The sequence below is a fragment of the Bidens hawaiensis genome, unplaced genomic scaffold (assembly GCF_021521415.1).
Source record: "Bidens hawaiensis isolate Kalapana, Puna unplaced genomic scaffold, B.hawaiensis_p1.1 tig00076681_1, whole genome shotgun sequence".
Taxonomy (NCBI): domain Eukaryota; kingdom Viridiplantae; phylum Streptophyta; class Magnoliopsida; order Asterales; family Asteraceae; genus Bidens; species Bidens hawaiensis.
This window is the reverse complement of record NW_027503224.1, coordinates 1-15,055: the sequence shown is the minus strand read 5'-3', so window position 1 is coordinate 15,055 and position 15,055 is coordinate 1. Positions and strand designations below refer to the sequence as shown.

Below are 15,055 nucleotides of genomic sequence, written 5' to 3'. Positions count from 1 at the left end.
ATTCGTCGGCCTGTTGCACGGAACGCAAGCGTTCGTTCAACTCAGCCTGGAATTCCTTTTGTCGTGCCTCCGCCCATGCCTTGACTTCGTCGAGAGTCTGGCGGGGGAGTCTTCGTTTTTCAAACTGGGTATCGGTGGATCCCAGTAGGCGGTCATTTACTGCACTTGCCCCTGCTTTAGTAAGTGGGGTAGTGTTCGTAAAATTTACTTCACTTGCTCCGGCTTCGGTAGCCGGAGTAGTGTTTGTAAAAACTGTGTTGCCGGTATTCCCCCCAATAGCTGGGGTTGTGGTTACCGGAATTTCTCTAACCATCTTTTGTATAAAGTTTTGAAAAAACTGGAGAAAATTGTAGTTCTAGCTTTATGCACGGATGGCGCCAATGAAGAAACACTAACCGGACCCCCGACAGATTACTGGTAACCTGGGGGTTGGAGAGATGTTTCCCACGAGGGGTTAGACCCTTGGAAGATGGTTCTTCTGATAACCTGCAAAACAGACACCGTGAGCTCGTCACTGAGAAGGGGGGGGGGGGGTTCCTCCTTGTGACCACCCTCCGGCGTGAGAATCAGACTAGATTGCTCTTTAAATATAAAAGTATATTAAGAGATTGCTAGAGCAGATATCAGGTATAATATGATGATCATGTAGTAAGATATGATCATACCATTTGTGGTATTTATAGCCGAAGGTAGGTTTCCAAGGGGTTTAGCCGGCCCAACACGCTACCAACTGTAACCTATGCACGTGCCCTGCCTGTGAGTGGTGGATAGGTAGCGGCTGACACAGAGCAGGCGTGTCGTGCACTCTTCCTCTTCTGCCAACTACAGGCTAGGCACGTGGTATGGCAGGAGTTGGTGGGTAGGCGGCGGCCATTGGTCACAGTGCTGTGGCGTGCTGTCTGCCATGCTGCTGTCAGTGAGCTGTCGCATTCTTGGTCAGATCTTTTGTCTGTACCTCGTCAGGTATCACACAAAAGATCCTCCATCATACGGACTGGCTCATTTAGGCGGGAGTTTTCCCCCTCCCGCCTTTGCTCATTCCTTCAGGTGACACTGGGGAGAGTTAAGTGCCTAGTGCGTGTAGCCATGCTGCGCGGGTGGCCTTCCCTCATGGCTTGTATCCGAGGCTGCGGGAACAGGCGGAGTCCTTCACCATGGGAGGCATTTCCTGCGGGACCAGCTTGCATACTGCGCGTAAGGACGTCACTTCTCTGAGCATGGTTGGTCCTGCGGATCCAGTTGGTCTCTGCGCAGACGTCCCTGTTTAAGGTGAGTCTTGCGGGTCCAACTGGGCTCTGCTGGGACTTACCTCTTCAGTTTCTATAAGAAGTTAAGAATAAAAGAAGCTTAGAGTACCTTTAAGCTACAAGCTGTGGAGATGTTTGAGCAAAAGCATAGGGTGACTGGAACTCGATTAATGCTAATTAATAAATATTTGAGGAGAGGAGGCGAGTGGAGTGCAAGGAAAGATAGCGCGTGGAGGGAGGGCAGCAAAATAAAATAGAAAGAAAGTGTGGACGTGTGATGGGCACGTGACATAAACACCACACAAACATTAACAGAGAGAGAGAGAGAACGAGGAGCAGCAGTAACAAATATCAATATCATCCCTTTGTTTCTCCACTCAATAAATAATATTCATATTCTCTCTCTCACTTTCTTCATCCATTTCATTTCACAAACCCTAATTACTCATTCAATTAATCAATCGGATTCCGATGTCAGCGTCATCGCCTCAATTGAAAACATTCACCGGATTAAACAACAACTGCTACTCATCCACTTATTCCATTTTGCTCCACAAACGCCCAAAATCATTCGCTTCTTCTAACGCTTCATCTTCTTCCATCAGAGCTGTTTCCACGGTGGTAATACTACTCTTTTTAATCTATCAATTGTTATTTATTTAGGGTTTCTGTATGTTTCATGTTGTAAATATTGAATTACCTTACCTTCTGCATGTTACATCCCATCACTCAGTTGCTTTAAAGTATACCTCAGCATTTGAGATGAATGATCTCTGTTTTGCAGCCAGTGAAGAAGGAAGCTTCTGTTGAGACCAAACGAAGTAAGGTTGAGATCTTCAAAGAACAAAGCAACTACATACGCTACCCTCTGAATCAAGAGCTGTTAACCGATGCACCTAATATCAATGAGGCCGCCACACAACTCATCAAGTTCCATGGAAGCTACCAGCAGTATGACAGGGATGAAAGAGGTGCCAGATCAACTCTACCTTGCGATGGATGATCTCGCTGACCACTTTGGTATTGGAACCCTTCGCCTGACCACCCGCCAGACCTTCCAGCTTCACGGAGTTCTCAAAAAGGACCTCAAAACGGTCATGAGCACCATCATCAAAAGCATGGGATCAACACTTGGTGCATGTGGGGATCTTAACAGAAACGTTCTTGCTCCTGCTGCCCCCTTTGTGAGCAAAGATTACCTTTTTGCACAACAAACAGCAGACAACATCGCGGCACTATTAACTCCACATTCTGGATTTTATTATGACATGTGGGTTGATGGGGAGCAGTTTATGACTTCAGAACCGCCTGAAGTTGTCAAAGTCCGCAATGATAATTCGCATGGGACGAATTTTCCTGACTCCGCTGAACCAATTTATGGGACCCAGTTCTTGCCAAGAAAGTTTAAGATAGCAGTCACTGTGCCTACTGATAACTCGGTTGATCTTTTTACAAACGACATTGGTGTGGTGGTTGTTTCTGATGAAAATGGAGAACCACAGGGTTTCAATATATATGTACGTCACTTCTAATAAGCATTTTACTCATTTAATATTGCCGGTTTGTTGCATATTTGAATATTTGTTTTTATTTTTCAGGTTGGTGGTGGGATGGGAAGGACACATAGGATGGAAACCACTTTTCCTCGTTTGGCGGAGCCGATAGGTTATGTGCCTAAAGAGGATATTTTATATGCGGTGAAGGCTATTGTTGTCACACAACGAGAAAATGGTAGACGAGATGATCGCAGGTACAGCAGAATGAAGTATTTGATAGACTCATGGGGGATTGAAAAGTTTAGGTCGGTTGTTGAGCAGTATTATGGAAAGACGTTTGAACCTGCTCGGGAGCTGCTCGAGTGGGAGTTTAAAAGCCATCTGGGTTGGCATGAACAAGTAAGTTTCATTACATTATTTTCACATAATTTGGTTCATTCTTTTAAGTTATGAGTTGATTGCTTAAACAAAGCTTATTTGTAATCAGGGTGATGGTCGTTTGTTTTGTGGGCTCCATGTTGACAGTGGTCGGGTTAGGGGAATAACAAAGAAGACGCTACGAGAAATAATCGAGAAGTATAACTTGAATGTACGCATCACCGCAAACCAAAACATTGTTCTTTGTGATATCCGCCCTTCGTGGAAACGCCCCATCACTGTAGCTCTAGCACAAGGCGGTCTCTTGGTAATCACATATCTGTCATGCATATCTTATTTTGTTTTGTTTTGAGTACTGCCTAACTGCCCATTTATGTGTGTATTTATATATATTGTTTATTTTTGTAGCCTCCTACTTATGTGGACCCCCTTAACATAACTGCAATGGCATGCCCTGCCCCTCTGCCCTCTCGCCATAACCGAAGCCGAGCGAGGAATTCCCGACCTTAAGCGTGTTCGATCTGTATTTGAGAAGGTATTTTCTTTGAGAAATGGATTTGACATCTTGAGTTATCCATGTGTGTGTGTGCAGATATATATGTATGTATGCAGTATGTAATTGGTTGTTCCACATGTAAACTTGTGATTACATATATGTAATCACAAAATTACATATGATAGATGGCAAATCTACTCTCAAATATTATTAAATATATAAAATAAATATAATGATTGGTTGTTAGGTGTTCCTAAAGTTTTTAAATTGTTTTGTAATATCAGGTTGGTCTCCCATATAATGAATCCATAGTAGTTAGAGTCACAGGTTGCCCTAATGGCTGTGCTCAACCCTACATGGCTGAACTTGGATTAGTTGGTGATGGTCCCAATAGCTATCAGGTATTTATTGTATTAATTTCTAGAAGTCAGAAAGTTATATCTTCAAAAAGAAATTAATTTTATTTTTTAGATCTGGCTCGGGGGAACACCGGCTCAAACTTCATTAGCCAGAACTTTCATGAACAGGGTTAAAATTCAGGACCTTGAGAAGGTTTTTGAACCTCTATTTTACACATGGAGAGTGAAGAGGAAATCTAAAGAATCATTTGGCGACTTCACAAATCGCGTGGTTAGAAATTCTTTCTAATTTCCGTATAAATAATATTAAAATAGAGGTGGCAAACTGTTTTTTTTGTCGGGTTGACCTGAAACATATTTTATCCAATGTTTTCAAAAATGATCACTTTATAAAATTTGATCACTAATATATATTTCAAAGTTTTTGAATAACGTGACTTTAGGAGGCTTAATGCATTCAAATTCTAAAGTACGTTTTAAGCGACTTTCGGCCCATTTCCATTTACCCAACAGGTCAAAATGTAGATTCATATCATTAGGGATCGGTTTGGGCTCAAATCGAACCAAAATTGAAAATTTGGTTTTTGAAAACTTTTGGTTTTGGTGTTTTTCGGTTTTAGCAGTTTTGCTTGAAAAAAGCTGGCTATAAATAATGAATCTGGGCTTGTATGTCTGCTAATTAATGTAACAATACCACTCGGTTTTTATTTTCAATTTTAGGTTTGGGTTTGGTTTTTCGGTTTTGCCATTTTGGCTTGAAACTTTTGGGTATATATATTATTGTTAATATTGTTAATTAATGATTAATTGATAATTATATATATATATATATATTGGGCCTAAAATATTTGGGTTACACTATTTATTATGTTTTTGTATTTAAATAACATTTAAAACTTATAAATGAAATCCATGCATGCAGTTCAGTTTCTATGAAAACGTAAAACCAAACTGTCGGTTTTTGTTTGGGTTCGTTTAATATGGTTTTTTCCAGCTTCATGCACACTCCTACATTCCATATTAGTAAACGCGTCTAATTTGCTACCTATATTAAAAATCTTTATTGGTCATTAAGCTTATACTTTATAATCATATTGTATGTGTATTTAGGGATTTGAAAAACTTGAAGAAATAGTTGGAAATTGGGAGGGGGTACCAAAATCATCATCACGGTACTATTTGAAGCTTTTTACCGACAAGGAAACATATGATGCCGTAGATGCACTTGCAAGGATTGAGAATAAGACTGCTCATCAAAAGGCAATAGAGGTCATCCGTGATTTTGCTGCTTCACAACAAAATGGCAAAAGCCAGTAAGATTATTAAGCCGTAAGTGGAATAATAAGAGATGTTTCGTGTTTCAATTCAGTCGTTGATTCAAACCTGTTAGAATGATGTTTTGTTTTTTCTTTTGAGAGCTGTAGTTATTTGGTTTTTGTGTATGACCTAAATGACTAGAGGATTTTGGGTCTTAAGGGATTTGGTTTTGAATTTATTTATGGTTATGTAGTTCTGGTGGTCCATGTCAATAAGTTTCCAGATGTCAAAAAGTGTGTTTCGGTATTGATAAGTCTGAATCTAAAACTATTGGTCTTGAGGTTGTGGAAATAAAAATAGAGAAAAAAATCAAGAAAAACTGAAACCAATAACATTCAAGACTCACTCGGATGTGAGATTAATTTTAGATATTTCAAAACGTTTTGCCTTTATTAAGTTGTTCGAAACTTAAAACTTGAAATTAAGAGATAATAAAACTACTGGAAGTGTAGTTGCCTATTTAACATTTTAAGTCGGCTGTCGTGTTGAGGTGAATTTAAGATAACGGGCTGTAATTTTTGATCAAACAAGTCATAAATGGGTGTGGTAAAATCTATGTACCCGATAGTAACGAATACCCGATGAACATGGGACATGGTTTTATGATCTGCTATGGGACATGAATCATTATTATCCTTGTAAAAGAGGCTGATGCAATTTATAACCCTACAGGTAGGAGCCAATTATTATTAAGTTACCAAAGAGGAAACTGTGGTATTGATTTGATAGTCGTTAAAACTTTTAAACAGAAACCGTGTTGTATGGTGAAAGTTTAAAACTCTTGGCGCATGTCAAAGATCGATTAAGAGAAGAAGCCAATAGAAAGAAATACTCTCCAATCATCATCGATATCTTGTATTACCCTTCACTGTTCCTTAAGTACTTAAGAAGCCTAAGGCTGAGGGGTGTGGAGCGCGACAGGGGGCGCGTGAGCCCATCCGCTCGCGCCCCGGGGCGCGAGCACCACACCACCGAGGCGCGAGAGGGGCGCGAGAGGGGCGCGAGCGCGGAAAAAGAGGCAGGCGCAAGAGGGGTAGCGGCTGGGAATAGGCGTGAAGGGGTCTTGGGTTGCGTAAATAGAGCCGTTGGGCTCTTTGTTTATTAAAAAAAAATTTTTTTTTTCTCTATAAAACCAATATCACATATCACATACCAATATCACATACCAATATCACATTTTAACCATATCAAACACAACTTCAATCTCCAAACTCATATATAATATCCCAAAACCAATTTTTTTTTTAAAAATAATGTCGTCGTACTCGTCTGATTCCGACTCCTCCGAAGAGGATGATTTGCTTCTTCATGTAGGGGGAGTTTTGACCGCAACCGTGGTCAATCTCTTGCAAAATCAAGCCCATCAACCCCGACTCCCGAGGGTTAGAGCACCACCTCGTGATCGTGATCGATCGGGTGCTAACGATACTTTGATGAGGCATTATTTTAGCCCTCAACCGGTATACGCGGAGTCGGATTTTCGAACTCGTTTTCGAATGAGCAGGCAATTGTTCACGCGTATAGCGAGTGATTTAGAGGCACGGTATCCCTTTTTTCAACAAAGGGAGGATGCTAGGGGTCTTCCCGGTTTTACCCCTCTTCAAAAATGCACGGCTGCTATCCGTCAATTAGCGTACGGCATCTCGTCGGACGCTTTGGATGAGTATTTACAGATGTCGAAAAGGGTTGCACGTGAATCCCTTCATTTTTTCTGCCAAGGTAAAAAACATTAATTTTACTTTTTATTAAATATTTATTACATTTTGTAATATATATTGTACGTAGGAGTCATATCGACTTACGCTCGGAGATATCTGCGTAAACCTACAACGTATGACATCCAACGCATATATGAGGTGCACGCAGAAAAACATGGTTTTCCTGGGATGCTAGGTAGCATCGATTGTACGCATGTTGGATGGGCTATGTGTCCAACGGCCTGGCGAGGTCAGTTCCACCGTGGTGATCATGAAGGGCCGACCCTCATAATTGAGGCGGCGGTGTCACAGGATCTTTGGTTTTGGCATGCTTTTTTTGGTGTTGCTGGGTCAAATAACGACCTTAATGTTATCGATCAGTCACATTTGATCAACGACCTTATCGACGGGGTTGAACCACCTCAATCTTTTCTTGCAAATGAAGAACTCTTCAAGTACGGGTACTATCTGGTCGATGGTATTTACAACGAATGGGCTGTGTTAGTTCAAGCTTTTACAGATCCAATCGCCGACAAACGGAAGTATTTTACGAAGAAGCAAGAGTCTGCTAGAAAAGATATTGAAAGAGCTTTTGGAGCTATAAAAAAACAATATTATGTTCTGGCGAACCCGATACGTTATTGGACTCGGGAGAGGATAATGGACGTCGTCTACACGTGTCTTATCCTACACAACATGACGTTAGAAGACGAGGGCAAAGCTATATGCCAAAACTATCAAGGTGACATTCCGCCACAACCGTCCACAATCAGTGATCAACAAAAACTTCATAACATAGCAAATATCAAGAGCCGTGAGATACACGGGGGTCTTCGACATGAGTTGGTTGAACATTTGTGGGCGAGGCGACCAGATGATCTTGTATTAGATTAGTTTTATTATTAAATATTATTGTTTGTTTAATTTTTAGTATGTTTTTTTTTATTATGAATTTTCAAAAAAATGTGTGTTTTTTTAAATAATTTCTTGTTTTTTTAATAATACGTTTTTTTAATACATTTATAAAAAAATAAAAAAATAAACCGCTCGCGCCCCCTCTCACGCCCCTCCACACCATGCCCCGGGGCGCGAGCACCACAACCAACACCCATCTTATCAAGTTTCTCTCTCTGCCACACGTCACAATATTATTGGCTGGAGCCCCCACTCGCGCCCCCTCTCGCGCCCCCCACACCCCTCAGCCTAACAAGTAAATGACTAGTAAACAAATGTACAAGTACCCCCTATACTATACAACAATTACATTTGATCCCCTACACTATTTATATCGTAACAAGCTTCCACCTTGACTTAGTGTATATAAGAAACCAAATGTAACTAGATCGAAGTGTTATTGTTCAAATTTAAATATCGGTTTAATCAAACCGGCAAACTAAGTCGAATTCAAATTTGAATATCTCGAACCCGAATAAAGTTTTATATATTTATCTTTATGATGTATAGGCTTTTGAGCTTGTCTAACAAGTATTGGACACTTGGGCTTGTTATAGTGGTTGACTCCTGTTGAAATGGTTATTCGGGGATATCCGAATCAACTTGAGATAGTGATGTGGTTAGACCGATTTCAAGCAAAAAGGAAGAGAAAGGATTGAAACTTAGGGAGAAGTATTGAGGCAAATTTTCTGAATAATATTTCTAAAACAAGAACTTCCCTTATAAAGGGTACAAAAGGACTCCACCACTAATCTATTTCCCTACAAAACTGGAAAAACACGTGAACGTGGGAAACCAGGCATAACCCATGAATCCCTTTATTCCTTCACAACCTAACCGACTTGAAAAAGTAAACAAGACCAAGTAAAACATGAAAATAATTAAAAACTAATAAACCAACAAATAACCCCACAAACAGCACGCATGGGCTGCTGTATGCATGCATGGGCCTTCACTTGCCTGGTCTACTTGGGCATGGGATCTTCGGGTACGTAACAATCCACCCCGCTTGAACCCACCTTGTCCGCAAGGTGGAAATCTGGATAGGCTTTGGCGAACCTCCATTTCGTCTCCCATGTGGCTTCCTCATGACCTCGACCAATCCATTTGACAAGAATTCCTGTACGCGGTTGATATTTTCCTTTGTGTATGACCCTCTCGTCCAAAATACATTCTGGTTGTGGATGAGTAGGAGTGAGAGCCGTGTCATCTATAATAATTGGAATAGGCACTACAGCTTGACCCTCGCATTTGCGCAAAAGGCTTACGTGGAACACATCATGGATTTGCGAATCCGGCGGCAACTTAAGGTGATAAGCAACCTGCTTAAGAATTTTATAAGGTCCAAAAAACTTTGGAGCAAGTTTGTTAGACAATCTATTTGCAACCGTAACCTGCCGATATGGTTGAAGTTTCACAAAAACAAGATCCCCTTCCTTAAAATGAACTTCGCGTCTTTTACGATCCGCTTGCATTTTCATTCGGTTCTGCGACTCAACTAAATTCATTCGGAGCTGACGAAGAAGTGCCTCCCGATCACTTAAGTATTCATCAACAGCTTGCACTTTGGTTGTACCAGGAACATATGGAACAATTTTTGGGACCGGTCGCCCATAAATTACTTCAAATGAAATCATTTTAGTGGACGTATGGATTGATGTATTGTAACTATATTCGGCCCATGGAAGCCAATCAACCCACTTCTTCGGCTGGTCACCCCCAAAGCAACGTAAATATTGTTCCATCACCCTATTTACCACCTCAGTTTGCCCATCCATTTGGGGATGGTAGCTAAAACTCATGCAAAGGTTAGTGCCTTGTAGCTTAAATAGAGATTGCCCAAAGGAACTGATGAAGACTTTATCCCGATCACTAAACACTCTTGCGGGAATTCTATGAAGCTTCACCACGTGAACAACAAACTCTTTTGCAACTGTAGCAGCCGTAAAAGGGTGCCGCATAGGGATAACGTGGGCATAATTAGAAAGCCGGTCAACCACAACCATGATCACAGTAAACCCTTTAGAATTAGGAAGGCCCTCAACAAAATCCATACTTATATCCTCCCATACCCGTTCCGGAATCGGTAGCGGTTGCAATAATCCCGACGGTAACATGCTATCGGTTTTGAAACGTTGACAAACTTGGCATTCCTTAATAAAAAGCTTAACCAGTTCTTTTAGCCCGACCCACCAAAATGTTTGCCTTACTTTATTCAAAGTTTAGTGAAATCCAAATTGACCCTCCTCTGGTGTTGCATGACAAAGATGTAAAACAATATCTAAGAATGTAGAGGTGGGACTCAAGAGAATAGCTCCATTTCGAAACCAAACCTCATTTCGTAAAACCAGACTTTTTAAAACCCCACCAGGCGAACCCGTAGATAAGTCGTGAAAGTAGGGATCAGATTGTACCTCGTGTTGTATGTCTTGCCAAAAATTTGAACACGGGTGGGAGACAACCATGAATTGATACTCGGGAAGTCGCAAGAGGGCATCGACACCTCGGTTAGCAACACCCTTTTAATACTCAATAGTATAATCAAAACCCAAGAGTTTTGTAAGCCACCTAGCTTGGGCTGGGGTAGTAAGACGTTGTTCAAGTAGGTACTTGAGGCTCATGTGATCCGTTTTAACCATAAAGGGCCGCCCGGGCATATAATGGCGCCATTTATGCACAACTTTGACAACCGCCAACATTTCTTTCTCATAAGTAGACCAGGAAAGCATGGTTCCTTTTATTGGTGCGCTGTAATAAGCAAGGGGCCTGCCATGTTGGGTTAAGACTGCACCTATTCCCACCTCTCTTGCGTCACACTCTATTGTGAACGGCTGAGACCAATTTGGTAGACCTAACGTAGGGGTGGTGGTTAGAACAACCTTCAAGGTATTGAAAGCTGTATCTGCTGCCTCTGACCAAATGAAGGGACCCTTTCCCACGAGCTTATGTAAAGGTGCTGCAATACCCTAAAACCTTTGATGAACTTCCGATAGTATCCTGCCAAACCTAAAAAACCTCGTACCCCTTTAGCGTTAGTCGGTGTAGGCCAAGAGAGTACTGATTGGACCTTGGCCGGTTCCACAGCTACCTCATCTTCCGAAATAAAGTGACCTAAATAGTGCACATGCGAGACCCCGAAACAACACTTTGATTGTTTGGCAAAAAGACAGTTTGCCTCCAAGATTTCCAACACTAGACTCAAATTTTGCATGTGATTAGCCAAAGACTCCGAATAAACCAAAATTTCATCGAAGAATACAAGGATAAACTTACGTAGGAACGGCCGAAAAAAGATCGTTCATTAAACTTTGAAATGTAGCAGGGGCGTTGGTAAGGCCGAACAGCATAACTACAAATTCGTAGTGGCCGTCATGCATGCGGAAATCTGTCTTATGGATGTCGTCATCGCGTACTCGAATCTGATGGTACCCCGAACGTAGGTCCAATTTAGAATAAATACGGGAACCATGTAGTTCGTCTAGAAGTTCATCGATCACTGGGATGGGATACTTGTCTTTCACTGTGATATCATTGAGAGAACGATAGTCGATACAGAATCGCCACGACCTGTCAGCTTTTTTAACAAACAAAACCGGAGAGGAGAAAGGACTGTGGCTAGGACGGATCAAACCCTTATGGAGCAGCTCTTTCACCTGTCGCTCGATCTCGGTTTTTTGAAGATAGGGTTACCTGTAAAGGACGCGTACTAACCGGCCGAACTCCGGGAAGCAACGGAATCAAATGTCTTGTGGACATCTAGGAGGTAAGGAAGTGGGCTTTTGAAAAACTGTAGCAAAACGATGGAGGACCGTTTGGATCTCTGAACATGGCTCGGGGTTTGGGCTATGCACCGTGGGCAACAAACTGATTTGCAAAAGCAAGACAGGGCCTTGCATGGCTAGAACTTCATGTGACTGTAAGGCCACCAACTCCGAACTTCTAAGGCCTTGGAGTTTATGTGAGGAACCAGCTAGGTGAAATCCCAAGGTTAATTTCTCATAATCAATCTCAACAGGACCTAAGGTTTTCAACCATTGGACGCCGAGAACGACCGGGAAAGCGGCCACAGGTAACACAAAGATATCAGTAATGATAGCATAACATTGAATAGTGAGAGTTAACCCCCTTATGCGACCCGAACAAGAAACATGTTCATGATTAGCAACCACCACTTTTTAAGGGAGTATCCTTTTCCATTGCCAAGCCCAACCGATCCACCAGAGCCTGATCGATAAAATTATAAGTGCTACCTACGTCGACTAGTACGATCACACCCTTGTTTATAATCTGCCCGTGTAAACGAAGAGTTTGAGGTGTGAGGGCGCCCGTTATAGCATGGAAGGAAATATCAGCATGAGGATCGTCCAACAACTGTTCAGGAGGCTCGTCCGTCTCCACTGGTGCGTCTTTAATCATGAAAAGTTGTGGTTTCATACACTTGTGGCCTGGTGTATAGCGTTCATCGCAATAGTAACAAAGGCCCTTCTCACGGCGTTCCCTGGCTTCAAGTTTAGAGATTCGACGTATTGGGGTAGGAGCTGGAAGAGGTAATCTGTTGGTTGGGCCTGGGCCCAGGAGGCCAGCCAATGTGGATGGTTTGGAGGGTGTTGTCGAGCTTAGGTATTTTGGATAGGAGAAATTCCTACATTGCAGATTCAGCTTTTTCTCTACCAAATGAGCGATACCGATAGCTTCAGATAAATTACGTGGTTTCTTGATCTTAACTTCCAAACGAATTTCATCTTTCAATCCTCCAATGAAACAACCCAGAAGGAAAATATCCGGCAAGTCATCTACCAGGTGAGAGAGTCTCTCAAAGGCCTCTTGATAAGCAGTAACCGTAGTCGTTTGCGTGAGGCGAGATAGAGCTTCAGACGGGTCTTAAAAGTCGGTTGGACCGAATTGGTGAAGCAAAGCTATGGAAAAATCGGCCCAGGTAAGAGGTCCACGTGACTTAGTGAACCATTTATGCCATTGGAGAGCAATTCCATTATGGTGGAGAGAGGATAGGTGTGCTTGATCCGCAATAGGAACCTTCTGGAATTCAAAGTATTGTTCAGCCTGGTAGAGCCAAGCCGTCGGACCGTCTCCGTTGAATCGCGAGAGGTGGAGCTTCAGGTTAGATTTTGGATCACAACCGTGCACTAGGTCAGAACCAGAACCGCCGCCTGAGTGAGATGGGTGGTTAGGACCCTTCTGCTACATCGTGTGAACCGTCTTTTGCAGGGATTGATAATCCCCCATGATCTTTTCAAACGTGACGTTGAGTTTTTTGAGTGCATCTTGAGTTTCTTGCTGAAATTGTTCGTTAGCTTTTTGTCGGGTATCTATGGAGATCACCACCGCTCTGATACCACTGATGTGGTTAGACCGATTTCAAGCAAAAAAGGAAGAGAAAGGATTGAAACTTAGGGAGGAGTATTGAGGCAAATTTTCTAAATAATATTTCCAAAACAAGAACTTCCCTTATAAAGGGTACAAAAGGACTCCACCACTAGTCTACTTCCCTATACAAAAGGACTCCACCACTAATCTACTTCCCTACTAAACTAGAAAAACATATGAACATGGGAAACCATGCATAACCCATGAATCCCTTTATTCCTCACAACCTAACTGACTTGAAAAAGTAAACAAGACCAAGTAAAACATGAAAATAATTAAAAACTAATATACCAACAAATAACCCCAAAAACAACACGCATGGCTGCTGTATGCATGCATGGGCCTTCACGTGCCTGGTCTACTTGGGCATGGGATATTCGGGTACGAAACAGATAGATATAATGTAAGTGAACCAGGAAAACAAGGATCGCTCTTGCATTGCAGTTGTATTGAATAAAGAGGTATATAGAAAGAAGGATTTGCTGGGAGAAAGGAAGGAGGATGTCACACCCCGACCAAAGGCGACGGAACATGCCGGGGTGCAACGGATTGCCCATGAACAAAAGACACTATTAAGTGACAATATTTAAACAACTCATTAATTTCATTCAATCACCAAAAGTAAACATCTTGTTCATACATATAACACCAAATATAAGAATTTAATTGTTCATTCTTCTAATAACCTAAACGGTCTCAAATAAGATAGCATATTCAAACTCCAATCAACCAATAATTTAACATGTAACAATGCATAAAATAATATTTGTTAACACGTATGTTGGTGAGCAATTTCATGGTTTTGAGTATATATAATATGAGCGAAATCCACAAACGTATATGAGACTATAAATAAAAGCATCAATCATGGTATATAAAATATATGTAAATGAGGATCCTTTCTAATCAGTAGCAACCGACATACTCGGATAATGATGCCCTATGCAACTTGCACAAGGCTAAGCAGTTAGGGGTGCGTATTATCATACTTATCGCGTTCCACAACAACAAAAAAATAAACACTCGTGCACATAAAGCATATGGAACATATAACACACAATAGAACAAGTATTCTAAGTATCATACACCCTAGGGTTTGTGATTTGAAGATAGAGTATTATAAATCGTTCTTGTTTTGGATAAGTATACACGTTACCCCCCAAATATAAAAGTGAAAATGGGGGATGCAATGTACTCACATGAAAAAAGTAACTTGGAGGATAGTTTGCGATAAAACGATGGATGGGTAAGTTCAACGGGAAAGACCTAGATTAAAAAGGGTCTTGAGTTAGTAGATGGTTTTAAAAGCTTTATAGTAAAAGAACTTGACAAGTAAAATATATAATTAAAGTTTGATGGTAAAAATGTAAACACATAAGGAATTAAAGTAATGATTTTTGAAAAGTAAGTTTACTCGAAGTCAGGTCTCGGTATTCTATTTATTAGTTCTTACTTAACCCTTGTTAAGTAAATATTTGGGTATAATTTCAATATTGCAAAGTTAAATAGATACAAAAACGAGACTTTACGAGTGTTCGGATTTGTCGGTTCGAATCTTGATAATTGATCAAGCTCGAAGCCGAGATTCCAAAATGTTATGAGATAACTCAATGAAATCAAAAGAAGCTTAACCAAGTGTGTAGTTCTATTAAGAAGAACCTCGACGTCCATTAAGTGAATGTTTGGTTTTGTCGGTCCAAACTTGTTATAAGATTAAGTTAGATCC

General features: G+C 41.2%; 1 pseudogene; it reads left to right on the top strand.

Moving 5' to 3' along the window:
* Positions 1-1,718: 1,718 nt before the first annotated feature.
* On the top strand, positions 1,719-5,539 carry LOC143606705 (sulfite reductase 1 [ferredoxin], chloroplastic-like; annotated as a pseudogene).
* The last annotated feature ends 9,516 nt before the right edge of the window (positions 5,540-15,055 follow it).